Genomic DNA, 13,735 nt, shown 5'->3' with positions numbered 1-13,735 from the left:
TTGTTATCGTAAACTCACAATTAACTTTTCTGTCACATATTACAAAGTTATAAGCAATAAGAATAACCATGAAATAGCCAACACGAGAGAATAATGTTTACAACAGATCCCACCCATCAGATACGCTGCCATCCACAGCGACTTACAACGTATGAGAACACAAGTACATTTACCAAATGTATAGGCCTATACGAGTGATAATACCTACATTGTAAAGCTCATGAATTAGTACAGCTATATGATCCAAACCTTAGAGAAAGCATAATAGAAAACACTACATTAACAACAAAATAATACATACAATAATACCAATACAACAACTATAGTATAATAATAATAATAATAATAATAATAATAATAATAATTTTAAAAGAATATAGTTTGAGTAAGCACACAGTAGGAACGAGTCTGATATCAAATAGCAGACACGCTGCCCTTCGTCAATGTCTTAGAAGCGAAAGCACGCCTCACGCTTTAATGATGCAGACAATCATCAGGACTAAATGGCCCATGTATACCTTATGCACGTCTCGTGATTATTTAATTTATGGAATTATACGTTTTAAAAAATAAATACATAAAAAACAATATCGGTAGGAGGTGGGCTCATATGTGTTCATTTGTTACATCAGTAAACGCCATTCGCGCTTCCCTATTGATGTGACTACTGTAGGCTACAACTTACTCCACGTGTACTCACTGTGCACAAATGTGAATTAACCAGGGATTCTATGATTGGGCTTCTGTGATCGTTGGCTCTTTCTCAAGCTTTAAAGGCCATTTTTACGTTTATTTACGTCACATTGCTTAAATTCAGAAAGCAGATATTAAAGCACAAGGTATATTGTCATAAATTGAATGTCAGAATTAAAACAACGCATTAAACCTCATTGGTTTAAAATGATTTATTTGCTATTATTAAATAATAGCAAACCAGGATTTTCACCAGTGGTTAACAAAGCAGTTACAGAGACTGTGCTAACCTTTAGTTTATTAAATTAGTCTTCAAATTGCACAGCTATTGAAATATTTGGCATAGCAAAAAGTGCATAGTGAGAATATATTCAGTTACTGTAGAAGTATTCTAAATGCAGTGTTGAAGTGTGAAGTGAGGGGGTAGTCTCAGTTATCACTGAATATTTATACAGATAATTTATAGATTATTTTATATTTGTCAAAATTAAAGAACTACTCTTAAACAATCTAGTATACTGTACAGAATATATTATGTAATTTAGCCTTGTATTCTTTGTAATATCTTTCTACAGATATTTTTATATCGTTACTAGTGTAATTGCAGTTGAACTTAGTGCTGTTTTCAGATGACCGGGTAATTGGTTGTTGTTATTACAAAAGCAAAATCTGGTGTAATATTCCAATATTATTATATTATATTAATATCCTATAATATATACATACAGTATAGTCCATACATTTTTGGACGGTGACACAATTTTGTTATTTTAGTTTTGTAATCCACATTTGATTAGAAATGAAACAATAATCAGTATAAGGTTAAAGTGCAGACTGTCAGCTTGTATTTGAGGGCATTTACATCCATATCAGGGATCCATGTAGCAATTGCAGCCCTTTTGATACAAATTACCCCACTTTAGGGTTTAAAAAAGTAATTCGCCAAATTATGACTGCCTGAAGTCTGACGTTTGTGAACCATACATATCACCCAACGCTGGTATTTTTCCTGGTGATGCTCTGCCAGCCTGTACTGCATCTTCATTTCCTGTTTTCTTAGAGAGTTTTCTGGCTTCAGTCTTCAGCAAGTGAAATGCATGTTCAATTGGATTCAGTTTGTGTGATTGACTGGCCAGTCAACAACATTCCAATTTATGGCCCTGAAAAACTCCTTGGTTGCTTTTGCAACATGTTTGGGCTCATGGTCCTGCTACAGAGTGAACCACCGTTCATTGAATTTTATAGTACTTTTTAGCAATCTCTAACCTGGCCATTTTGTTTGTGAGGCTTATCAGTGGTTTGCATTTGAACCTTCTGAAATTATGCTGGTATAGTTTTCTCTTCATGATAGTTTTTGAAACTTCTATGCCTACATCCTGGAAAGTTTTCTTGATCTGTTCAACACTTGAAAGGATTTTTTCCACACTGGAGAAAGTATTCTTTGATCATCCACAACAGTGGTCTTCCATACTCTTCCAGGCATTTTCTATTGCTGAACTCACCAAGTGTGTTCTTGCTTCTAAACAGTGTACCAAACAGTCTATTTGGACACACCCAATGCTTTGGCTATATCTCTGATGAATTGATGAATTTATTCAGATTTTTTAGTCTCATGGTGACCTGCTTTCCTGGCTTTGATATTTCTTTGGTTCATTACATTACATTACATTACAGGCATTTAGCAGACGCTCTTATCCAGAGCGACTTACACATCTTTTACATAGCATTTCTTTTTACATTGTATTCATTTATACCGCTGGATATATACTGAAGCAATTCAGGTTAAGTACATTGCTCAAGGGTACAAGCAGTGTCCTATCCAGGAATCAAACCTATGGCCTTTTGGTCACAACCACGTTCCTTACCCACTGTGCTTCAAGGCCGCCATCAAAAAATAAGTACCTTGCTCAAGGGTACACTAGCAGTGTCCTACCAGGGAATTGAACCACCTGTGACAGACTGTTCAAATACTTACCAATTGCACTGTATAGATAGATAGATAGATAGATAGACAGGCAGGCAGACAGACAGACAGACAGACAGACAGACAGATAGATAGACAGACAGATAGATAGATAGATAGATAGATAGATAGATAGATAGATAGATAGATAGATAGATAGATAGATAGATAGATAGATAGATAGATAGATAGATAGATAGATAGATAGATAGATATATAGATAGATCGATAGATAAACCAGACTTGCATTAGTCTTACACATAAGTTTATAAGATATTTTTCGAATGGCACTTTTACATAAGGCTTTTACGGCATAAGGTTTGTGCGGCTATGATCTAATATGCATGCATTGCGGTGTACGTAAATGTGGGATTCCATAGCTCTCGTTGGCCTTCCTGAAACCCGACTTGCTCTAAATAACAGGATGGAGTGGGTATGCCTTTTAGGAGCTGCCTATATGTAACTTAACGTTGGAAAGGGATTGAAAGCGATTGCTTTAAAGGTTTGACACAGCCTAGGGACTCGACAGTGAAAGCTGTTGCCATTGGGTCCAGAGCAAGCATGCTCTGAACAGCAAGTCAGCAAGCCACAGAGCTGGAATTTCCATCAGAGGGGATTTTTTTTTATTGCCACAGCCATACAAAATTGAGGTGACTAAAGGTCAGGGAAAGTGTAAGTCTATACATAGATGAACTCCATACATTTTTTTTTTATGGGGGGAAATGGGAGGGGTCGGTGGTGCATTGGATGTAACTTGAGCCCCTGCGTCAGATGCACAAGAGGCAATAGCTGAAGCTGCTGAGTAAAAGGGGGGGGTGGGGGGGGGGGGGGGCAAGATAGTGTTCCACCAAGTCTCAGAAAGCATGTGTATGAAACTACTCCTCAGATTAGCTGCAAGGCTTGTTCACAGGGCGTGTAGACAATTTATGAGTTGCAAGTGGCTCTTTCACAGTTTATGATTATGACTCCAGTGGAATTTGTAAAGGGTGACATACCGTACGTGTTAGGCATCAACACCTCCACAGATATCATAGCCCCAACACAGCATGGGGCTATGATATCTGACGGGCAACTTATTTTATTTTATTATTATTATTATTTTATTACTTGTTTTTTCAGAGGTTTAAAGTACAGAACATATCCCCAGGATTTCCAAAACAACCGATTCTTTCTATCAAGCTATCGTGCAAGTCCTCTCCAGTGTGCTTTTGGGGGTTTGTCATGGTGGTTGGATCGGTGTTGATGGATCAAAGGAATGCTCACATTTTCAATCAAACGCGAAAAGCTCCTCTTTTATACAAAGTGTAGCTTTGGGTCTTGGTCTTGTTTTGTTACCATGGTGTTTCTCATTCCACATCGCACTCGGTGTTTTTGGTGGGAAGCACCTGCTGGAAAATTATTTGATTGGTCAATTCTTGCAGGGTTGTTGAAACAATCCTCATCAGCTGAGCTCATAAAACCCCACCAATGAAGGCCGTTCTAATGAGAATTTACCGACCTGCCAAAGACACATCGCTCTGGATCGAAACATAATCCTACAACGTGCTGGCAAACCATCTGTGTGTGCCTAGGAGCTAGGACTGAAAGCATAATTATAGTAGGACCCAGAAATGTTGGCAGCACTGTTTTATTACTTGTAATTCGGTCCACCAACAACAAAAGTGATCCCTCGCTAAACCGACTAATCAGCGATCGTTAATAGCCACCCCATCACAGTATTAAAATAATCTCAGTAATTCAATGGTTACACATTACGTGCAATTGAATCTTGACTCGCGGAGTCAAGAGTGCTCATATCAATTTGCACACATTTATCAGCTTTTTTTTTTTTCCAGCAGTCAACAACGTGTTAACAGCATGTCGGTGTTGACGAGTGACAGAATCTGATTCGTCGACCGCGCCAGTAGTGTAAAGTGAACTGAAACGTCTGGGCATCCTGCTTTAATTAGGGGACGCACGTTTTCCGAGGGCGCAGCGAGGTTAGCGTATCCCCCGCCGCGGACTACAGACAAAACGCCGTCGGCAGAGCAGGGGAAGGTCGCCGGGCACCAGGACGCTTTCATGTTCTCTTGGCTTTTTTTTTTGTTTTTTTTTGTTTTTACATTACCTTACATTTGTCACTGAAAAGCGAGGGGTCTCAGATATCAGGCCAGGCACTTTGCCCAGAGGCCTGTAAAACCGGGGTGTGGGTGTGGGGTTGACCATAGACGTGGGCGACGCGGGCTCGAGCGTGGACATGAGTGCGGGCGGGGGTGCTGTCGCGTGGACGGACAGGCCCCGTGTGGAGCGCCGACGCAGCGAGGAGTCTGGTGTGCTCCAGCTTAGACAATGCGCCAACCTCGCGCCACTCTACCACCCCCCGTCCCCGTCAGCCCCTGCCAAACCACACCCCAAACCCCAACCCCTCCCCCTCCCCCTCCCCTCCCCCAGCCAAAGCTCATATGAGGTCATCGCTTGCTTTTCCGCTGCATGCCTCCTGAACTGTAACAAAATCCTCCTCCCTCAGGGCTCTTCACAGGCCTGGGTTGTAAGGGGGGGAGAGGGGGGGGGGGGGATTGTTATCATGATCAGGTCACCATGGCAAGTCTGAGTTCCCAGCAGCCTCGAGGACAGCCATTTCATTTATGAATACTTTTTTTTTTTTAATTTAACTTCATTTACCCAGGTAAGTCATCTGAGAATATTCATGTGTGTCAGTAACCTGGACAATTTGAATGGGTGGGGATATAAAAGTACACTGTAAACCTGAATTATTTCCGTCTACTCAAAAGTTTTGTGGAAATTGTTAACTTCAAAAAAATTATGTAAGCATTCTTGATTGCCTTGTGTACGCAGTACTTAAAACATGTCAAAATACCTTGAACTTTTAGCATTTTTTCACTCAACAACTAAAGTAAACCAAATTACTTATCTTACTTAAACATAAGTTAAAACATTATTGTTACAGTAAATCATTTTGCTTGAATTATGTATACATTATTCAGATCATTGTTACATAATATTCATTTATTCAACAGGATATTTACTTAAGCAATTCAGGGTAAGTACCTTGTTGAAGGTTACAAGGGAAGGTGTACTGTAGATTGTCATACAAGGTAAATTTATAGATTTTTATACAGTTTGTGGAGATTTCCTCACATTTTCAGAAAAAATCAGTCTGTTTCGGTCAATGGGGGTATCCATACTTAGATTTTTCAAAATATGTTGCTTTGAGTGAATTGCTGGGATACATATATGATGCCTAGAATACATACATGACGTCAGGCAATGTAAGTTTGTTAAATTAAAATAATTATGTAATGTACCACTTTTGTCATGGAGCCTATGACAATAAAAACTAGCATTGTAGCTTGGAGTACTTAGTTATTTCATGGTGGGCTAACTATTTCACAGTCATGTATTACGATGGACTCTATTCTTATGAGTGAGTCATACTGTTCGGGTTTACACCCAGTGGAACTAACATTTGATCCTAGGGCTCTTCTATGAAAGCTGGATTTGCTGCAGCCATAACTGTATCCCCTGAATTGTAACAAGAGGTTTATTGATCTTAATTGCATACTTGTAATGAACAAATGTCATATTATGCCTTTAAAAAGAGGTCACATTTTTGATAAGCGTAATTATAAGCTGAAAGGTTCTATTTTCTGAAATGGAGGACACTTGGTCATTGAAACTGGATTTCGAAAAACAAATCCAAACAAATGGCAATAAGCCAAATCTGTGTTGTGTTAATATGTTTAAGAGAAAAAACTGCAACTTAAACTTATGCTTTCAACAACCATAAATAATTAAATTCAGCATTAAATACATTAGATGCCAGCATGTAACAATATTATTCTCTGAAATCATTTATTTTATCTGTCATTGGTTCAGGGAGCAGTGCTATAACCTGTATACCATTGTAAAGGCTATCCTCTTTACACTTTGATGCAGAGAGCCTCATTTGGTTAGGTAAAACCGCTAGAGATAAAATAAGACTTAGTGAGTAATTTACCTTAAAGCAAGCTACTTACCTGAAAAACCAACCCCCTCTATGATGTACCCATCATGAATTTTGCCCTCACTTGGAAACCCCATAAACATTTCCACAACCTTACAACTTAGTGTTCTTCAAGCTCATTTAGACAGCTTTTGAATGTTGTTAACAGCTTCCTTCTATCTGAAATTATTGTTTAGCTATTATGTTGTGTACCAAGTTGCTTTCTCTTTCCGTTTGTGCATAAATAATTAGTGGCAGCTTAGCACATGCCTTATCGACTTGCATAAAGGCACTGCATAGTGATAAAAATTTTATCGTGAAACATTTTGATTTGATTAATATTTTTGTAAATAATTCTGATTTTTTTCACCCTATTTTGATGAGTAGACATGTGTACCTCTACACCAGTGGGTGGAAACCCCTAGCAGGTTTTTACCACACTGGAAAGGTCTAAGGGGAGAGGTCAGCACAGTCAAATCAACTGTTATTGTTGAGAGAAGCACTTGCTTGCATATGTGTGTGTGTGTATGTGCATCTGTGGAGGAGGACAATCCAGGTTCAGGAAGTAAAAGTCCCCCACAGTAATTTGTCCCAATCACCTGGATTCACTAATTAGCTCAGTTCTTCAGTCAGGAGGTATAACTAATTTGTGAAATCAGCCGGTAGAGTTCATGGGTGGAAGAAACACATGGCAGGACTTTTACTTTCTGACCCCTGGATTTTCCACCTCTGTTTGGAGCACGGCGCAAGTATCCCATGAAACCCATGGGCTGCGTAACAATAAACATGGCGGCATACTTGTTTATCCACGACGGCTCGCTTGCCTTCCTTATCCCTTTTGTCTTTAGGCACCTGTACAGTATTTCACACCAGTCATCACGGTATCATTAACTGTCAGTCACCGCCATTTTTGTAGTTTTTGTTGTTGTTGTTGGGGGATGATGTATTGGCACTGACCCCCAGCCAGTATTGTGATGAACTCAGAAGACGCAGCCAGTCGGGCGCTTGCGGCGGATAGGGGAGGGGGGGTTTGGGAGGGGAGGGGAGGACGACTCATGTCTTCACAGACGGGAGGAGGGAGAGGGTGGGAAAGACGTGCGAAAGACGGCGCGGGCGCTCATGTGACCCGGGGCCTCGCGGCGACGGGGCGAGGCGTCTGTCTGGAATGCGCGCAGCTTAAGGGGAAACCGATACCCCTGAAAGCGCCATCAAAGGACGGGCTCGTTCAGCGGCGGGAAAAAAAGGACGACAGCCCCCTCAGGTTGAGACACACACCCTCCCTTGTCTTCTGCCGGCGCTGCTTTAATGCCGGATGAAACCCCCCCGGAGTGACCCTTTTACCTGCGCCTCAGTCTCTGGCACCGCAGATTGCTGGCAAAGAGCCAAAAAATCAGGCAGACAGGCCTAAACAAATGCATAGGCAAGTAGCAACACAAAAAAATACACAAAAACACTTGCATTTAAGAGATGCTGCGGTAGACATGCACACGAGTACAAGAAACCACAAACACAAAAGCACAAATGACACTCTCCCAAAGGCAAAAAAAAATATGCACAAACTCACACACAATACATACACGAAGGTAGAAACACGCAAGTACGCATGAACTCGGACAGAAATACGTCGACTCAAAAGCAGAGGCAGATACATGCAGACACAAATAAGCACAAATAGACATGCTCAGGCGAGAGAACGCACACTCTCTCCCCCACGCAGCACCTATACATTAAGAAACGCACGCATAAATACACACAGACATCGGCCTGCATAAAGGCAAAGCTGTATGCTAACGCTCTTGCTCCCAGAAGCCCCCATATTACCACCAGCCTTACTGAAAGGCCTCAGAGAGGTCCAGTGCCAGTGACACCACTGCTATTTCCCATGAGCGCCAGGGTGTGGTGGAGGCCTGGAACGGCAGGTAGCTCTCCCATGCCTCGGGGCTCAGAGGGGGCATTCGTCTGAGCGAAGGCTGAGTGAAGCGCTAACGTAACCTTAGCTGTCGGCCTCACCCAGCGCGCGGTGAAAAATCCCCGAATGCCCCTCAACATTTCTGGAACGGGAAATAGAAATATGACACTGGAGTGCTCATATCACCCCGCCCGCCAATGTACAGGCTCCCAGGAATCTGCACTGATTATTTACACTCCGTTGGTGAGAGGAGGAGAAAGGAGATAAGGTGGTGAGGTAAGAAAAGAGAGAAGGAGAGACAAAGAGATGGATGAGGGGAGATTATTGAAGAAAGGTAGGGAAGACACAGAAGGAAAGGTAAATGGGAAGAAAGATAGAGATCGGAGGTTTGAGAAATGGGGCAGAAAGAAGGAGGAGTTAAAATGTAGAAATACACATTTCTACTGGTCACTGATTTGGTAGTTATCAGGAAAGTTGTAATGATATGTCTCCCCATATTTGTACTTTTCTTATTTTATTTCATACAGTAAACATACTCAAATAGCTTAATGAATTAATTAGTAATATTGTATAACTTCATCCACATGCATTTAGCCTTTCAGAGCACCAAATACCACAGAGAGTGTTATGAAGGTGGTGAGATACACCTGGGTTAATTGCCAATCAGCATCAGGTGTGCATTTTAGAACATGACACTGCTACAGTCTGATGTCCTGAGGGCCTCCCAGTTGACAGTAAGTTGGCCATGCGCTGCCCCAGGCTCAGCTCCAAAATCAGTTATCTGTGCTCTGACCTCGGAGGAAGCCACGGGGTTTGGACTCATTAGCACCTGTTGTACTGGAGTCAAAGGGAGCAGCGGGGGGTTGGCAGTGTGGCTAATTGCTAGCACGTTGACAGCTGTCACACCACCTCACCTGCTGGGAACGCCAGCTGAGCCAGTGTGCAGGACCGAATGACACCGACAAAACATGCATTCCTCAACGCCCTCACGCATTGTACGGCAAGTCTTCTGCAGTGTGCTGTAGTGCTCACTTGACCGCACGGTAGTAGTCACTTCATTGGACTACAGTGCTACTTTATTGAATTGCCCAAATGACTGCTTAACAACTGTGTGTGTGTGAGTGTGTGTGTGTGAGAGAGAGAGAGAGAGAGAGAGAGAGAGAGAATTACAAATATACAATCACATTATTCCGTTATTACAGTTTGTCATCTGATGTTTCACATGTTTCGTGCTATGCTTTGGTAATACAAATGCAAATTTTGTCATGCCAATAAAGCACTTTGAATTTGAATTTGAAGATGAGAGCGAGGGAGAGTGAGAGTGTGTGTGTGTGTGAGTGTGTAAGAGAGAGAGAGAGAGAGAGAGGCAGACAATGTGTGGTGGTCATGTTGAGGTGTTCTGGGCTGCATCTGTGTAACTCTATCTTCGACCAAAACTAATGGAGACAGCAAGGAACAGACAGTTGTGACCTCTGGTGCCAGAGAGAGACAGTGAAGTAGTAATGAACACTGCTTCTGAACATCTGTCATCTGTGACTCTTGCCTCCAGCTGTGGTAACCCTGTCAGTGCATAAAACAGCCCAGACCAGCATGTGTGACACACAAATACACATAACAAAAACATTTTCTGAATTAGTTCCTGGAAAATACAATTAGCAAACATAACTTGTTTAGCCAAAATTGGACACTTTGGCTAATCACTTCAGTGAAGTAGTTACTCAGTTTAATGAATGTCTATGGTATGAAATCAATGTGCTTAAGCACCTGAGAACATTGCTCAGCACTTTCTATTCCAATTCAAGCCAGTCAGCTCTGTCACCAATTCAGCTGGTGAGATTGTCACCATCAATAAAGACAACCCCATTCCATAACACAAGAGCACAGTGCACCATTGCCACAAATGCTTAGTCTCACAGTTCAACTAAAATGTGATAGGAAAAACACCTTTAAATCATAATGTTCACAAACTGCACAATTTGTTCAGACACCTGTATCGTGTTCTCTGTAACTCCCCCAAAGGAAACATACATGCACACCTGTCTCAGTGTCATATGATGCTCATCAAGCCCTGGGCTATTTTCTCTTCACAAAAACTCACTCACTTCCAGGGAAGACATTCCAACTTATTGTCTCTCTGCCAGAAGAACTCCGTACCCTGCATGGTTGTACCATAAGGAAAGAGACTTTTTGAATGTGCACTGTTAAGCAGAAAAGTCCTGCTGTATCTCAATCCATACAAAATATGTTCAGTTTAAAGTGCAATGTCTCTCAAAGTCTCAGTATCCGTGTGCCAAAGAAAATCCCCATTTTAAAAAAACGATGAGCATGCTGTGTTGTCTACATTTCATTTTTAGTTATACACTACATGGCCAAAAGTATGTGGACACGTGACATCCAACATGTCATGGTTTTGGGTGGCTTGAGCATTCTGCTCTATTCCTTTCCACTCCTGCTTCTCTAATTGGAGTTTGTCACCTCGTTTGGGTTAATGGTCTGTAGGCATGCAGAATTGACTCTGCCTACAGACCCCTTCCGCACTGATTGGTTCAGAGCTCGGCAGGCGTGTTGATTGCGTTAGCTGCGGCACCTGTCTAACGTTACTTAAGGTTTGGGTTCACAGAAAGACGGTGCTTTAGTGTCATCTACACGCAAGAGCCGGTACTGGTAACCAAACACTGCTTTTCAGCGCGTCGTACCTTATATAAAGTTCATGTCCAAGAATTATGCCCATAGGCATTAATAATCTTTTGCGTGAAAATTATATAAGAGAGGTATCTGGTTTAGCATGTCCGTGACTCCTTTAGTCAGGATTGTCACGGGGTAGAGAGTTAGGAGGAGGTCAGTTCTGCGAGTTGTGCAGTTAGTCCTCTCTCTCTCTCTGAGCTACGGAGGTTTTTGAGTGTAGTGCCCAAAGGTTGGGTCTGCATCAGCTCGTTCCGTTGGGCTGTTGTTTATTTTATTTTCGTTCTGAGTTTTGGAGAACCTATCTACTCCTCCCCCTTGGTTCGGAGTCCTCCTTTTGAGGTTCCCTTATTTAGTTGGGATATTCCCGTGGACGAGTAGTCGTTTCTGTTCGTTTATCTTTACCCTTCCTCGATCTCGGAAGAGATTTTGTGGCGTGCTCAGTTTTTTAGTGAGATGCTTTATTAAGATCCCTGTTCGGTTGCGCTTAGTCTCCATCTACCAACCCTTACACAACATCCAAAATTATGGGCATTAATATGGAGTTGGTCCACCCTTAGGTGAAGGCTTTATGTTATGTCAGAGTATTGCTGCAGGGATTTTCTTCCATTCAGCCAGGGTGGGCACTGATTAGGTGATTATGCCTGACTCGCATTTGGCTTTTCAAATGATGAGTTGGCCAGTGTGGGTGCATACACCTAATTTTACTAATCAACCACTAGAGTCTTTGCTAAGCACCTTGATTCGTAGAATCAGGTGTGTGCAATACTCCAACTTCACATTCAAGATTTGATTACTTATTTAATTTTATACAATTCACACATGAATAGCAGTTGCATTCCTTTGTGGGTGAATGTGTAGGGGACCAATAAAACCACTCATGGGTTTATCACCATGAATGTGTCATGTCGACAATACAAATTTAGCCCAATTCTGAATTTTTCATGTTGCACAAAACAACACTAGAGAATGGTAAGAACAATAATTATATATCGTAACACTACCTTTTGGGTAAGGCAGCCGCAACTGAATTCTTCATTCAGTCCCTTGGGGGTTCTATTTCAGGAGATAAATCCTATTTGCTTCTCACCTTACTTGCGCCGTACTTCCACCTCAGACTAGACACTTGATAACCTCCATGCCAACAACCCCAAGCAAACAAACCTCATGTCCCAAGGAAATGTGATGCTCCAAGACAAGATTATTATTATTATTATTATTATTATTATTATTATTATTATTATTATTAACATTTTTTATTTATAATGAACTGCCAATGACTATAGCATATCTTTCCATGTCTGCCTTCATAATCCATAATGGCTACTCTTAAATGGTTTTGTGAGGTCTACCTTGCTAGTTAGGAGAACTTCTAATGCAAAATAATTACATTTGTACTCACGCAAGATTAAATCTGAGAAGTTTTATTTATATGGTGACTGCCTCAAAGCATTGTGGCAATGCATAATGAAATGGTGAGGGAAAAATAGATCAGTTCTGAAATCTGAGCCTGACAGTAAAGGCTAATCGTAATTATTCATTATAGAATGATGCTAAATATATATTATCCATTATTCATTTAGCACTCCATCTTGTGGCTACATTAGTATAAGAGAGGGAAAACAACCACCTGCTTAGATTTTGGTTCACATTTTGTCTTTTCGTTGTCTCCCTCTAGTGGTTTATATCACAGACCGTATATTTTGCAATTGCTGGCCTTCAGCAAAACGTGGTCTGATTTTATTGTCATGCTGTTAAAATATTCTCTCAAAGGTTTGAAATGTACTGGAATATGTATATGGTAATTTATCATACATTTTAACCCTCCTGTTATGTTGCGGGTCAAATTGACCCTTTTTAAAGTTTGAAAATCTAGGAAAAATACTTAAAATTATTTTTTCAGTATGAAACTTCTTCTACTGGCCTTAATTAGTGTAATCAACATTCTAAATGAAAATGGTTCATTTCATGTATTTGCAAACCCCCCCTGTATGTTTATATCACCCAGGAACATTTTTGCTGTACCTAAAAAATGAACAGAATAGGAGGGTTAAAACTAATAAAAAATAAAATATATTAACTAAATGAAAACACCTTTGTTCGAACACAGTGTATTTACAGTTTAGTTAATGGTATAAGTTAGTGATAAACTGACTTAGGTGGAGCTGCAATCGATTTTGATAATTTTGCAAAGATATTGTGAATGATATTTATCTGCATGTCATTCCAGAAAGCAGCAACCTTTGACTTACACCCAGCCTCTGTGCCCACACTGACTGTGGCTTATCACAGAGGCTTTGTTATGGAAAATAATGATTCATCCTGCTTATTCTATTTTTGCTATTTTCCACCATTATTAAGACTGCAAAGAGAATATAATATTCTCTTAAAATACAACTGTCATTACATTATGTTTTCTTCCATTCTGCTCTAAAATAATTTACTTTAATTCACATATCTGGTAGAAAGCTTTTGTTGTACATTGAAAAATAAAACTTTCTGGGGG

The sequence above is a fragment of the Anguilla rostrata genome, chromosome 6, assembly GCF_018555375.3.
Source record: "Anguilla rostrata isolate EN2019 chromosome 6, ASM1855537v3, whole genome shotgun sequence".
Taxonomy (NCBI): domain Eukaryota; kingdom Metazoa; phylum Chordata; class Actinopteri; order Anguilliformes; family Anguillidae; genus Anguilla; species Anguilla rostrata.
This window is presented reverse-complemented; position numbering follows the sequence as displayed.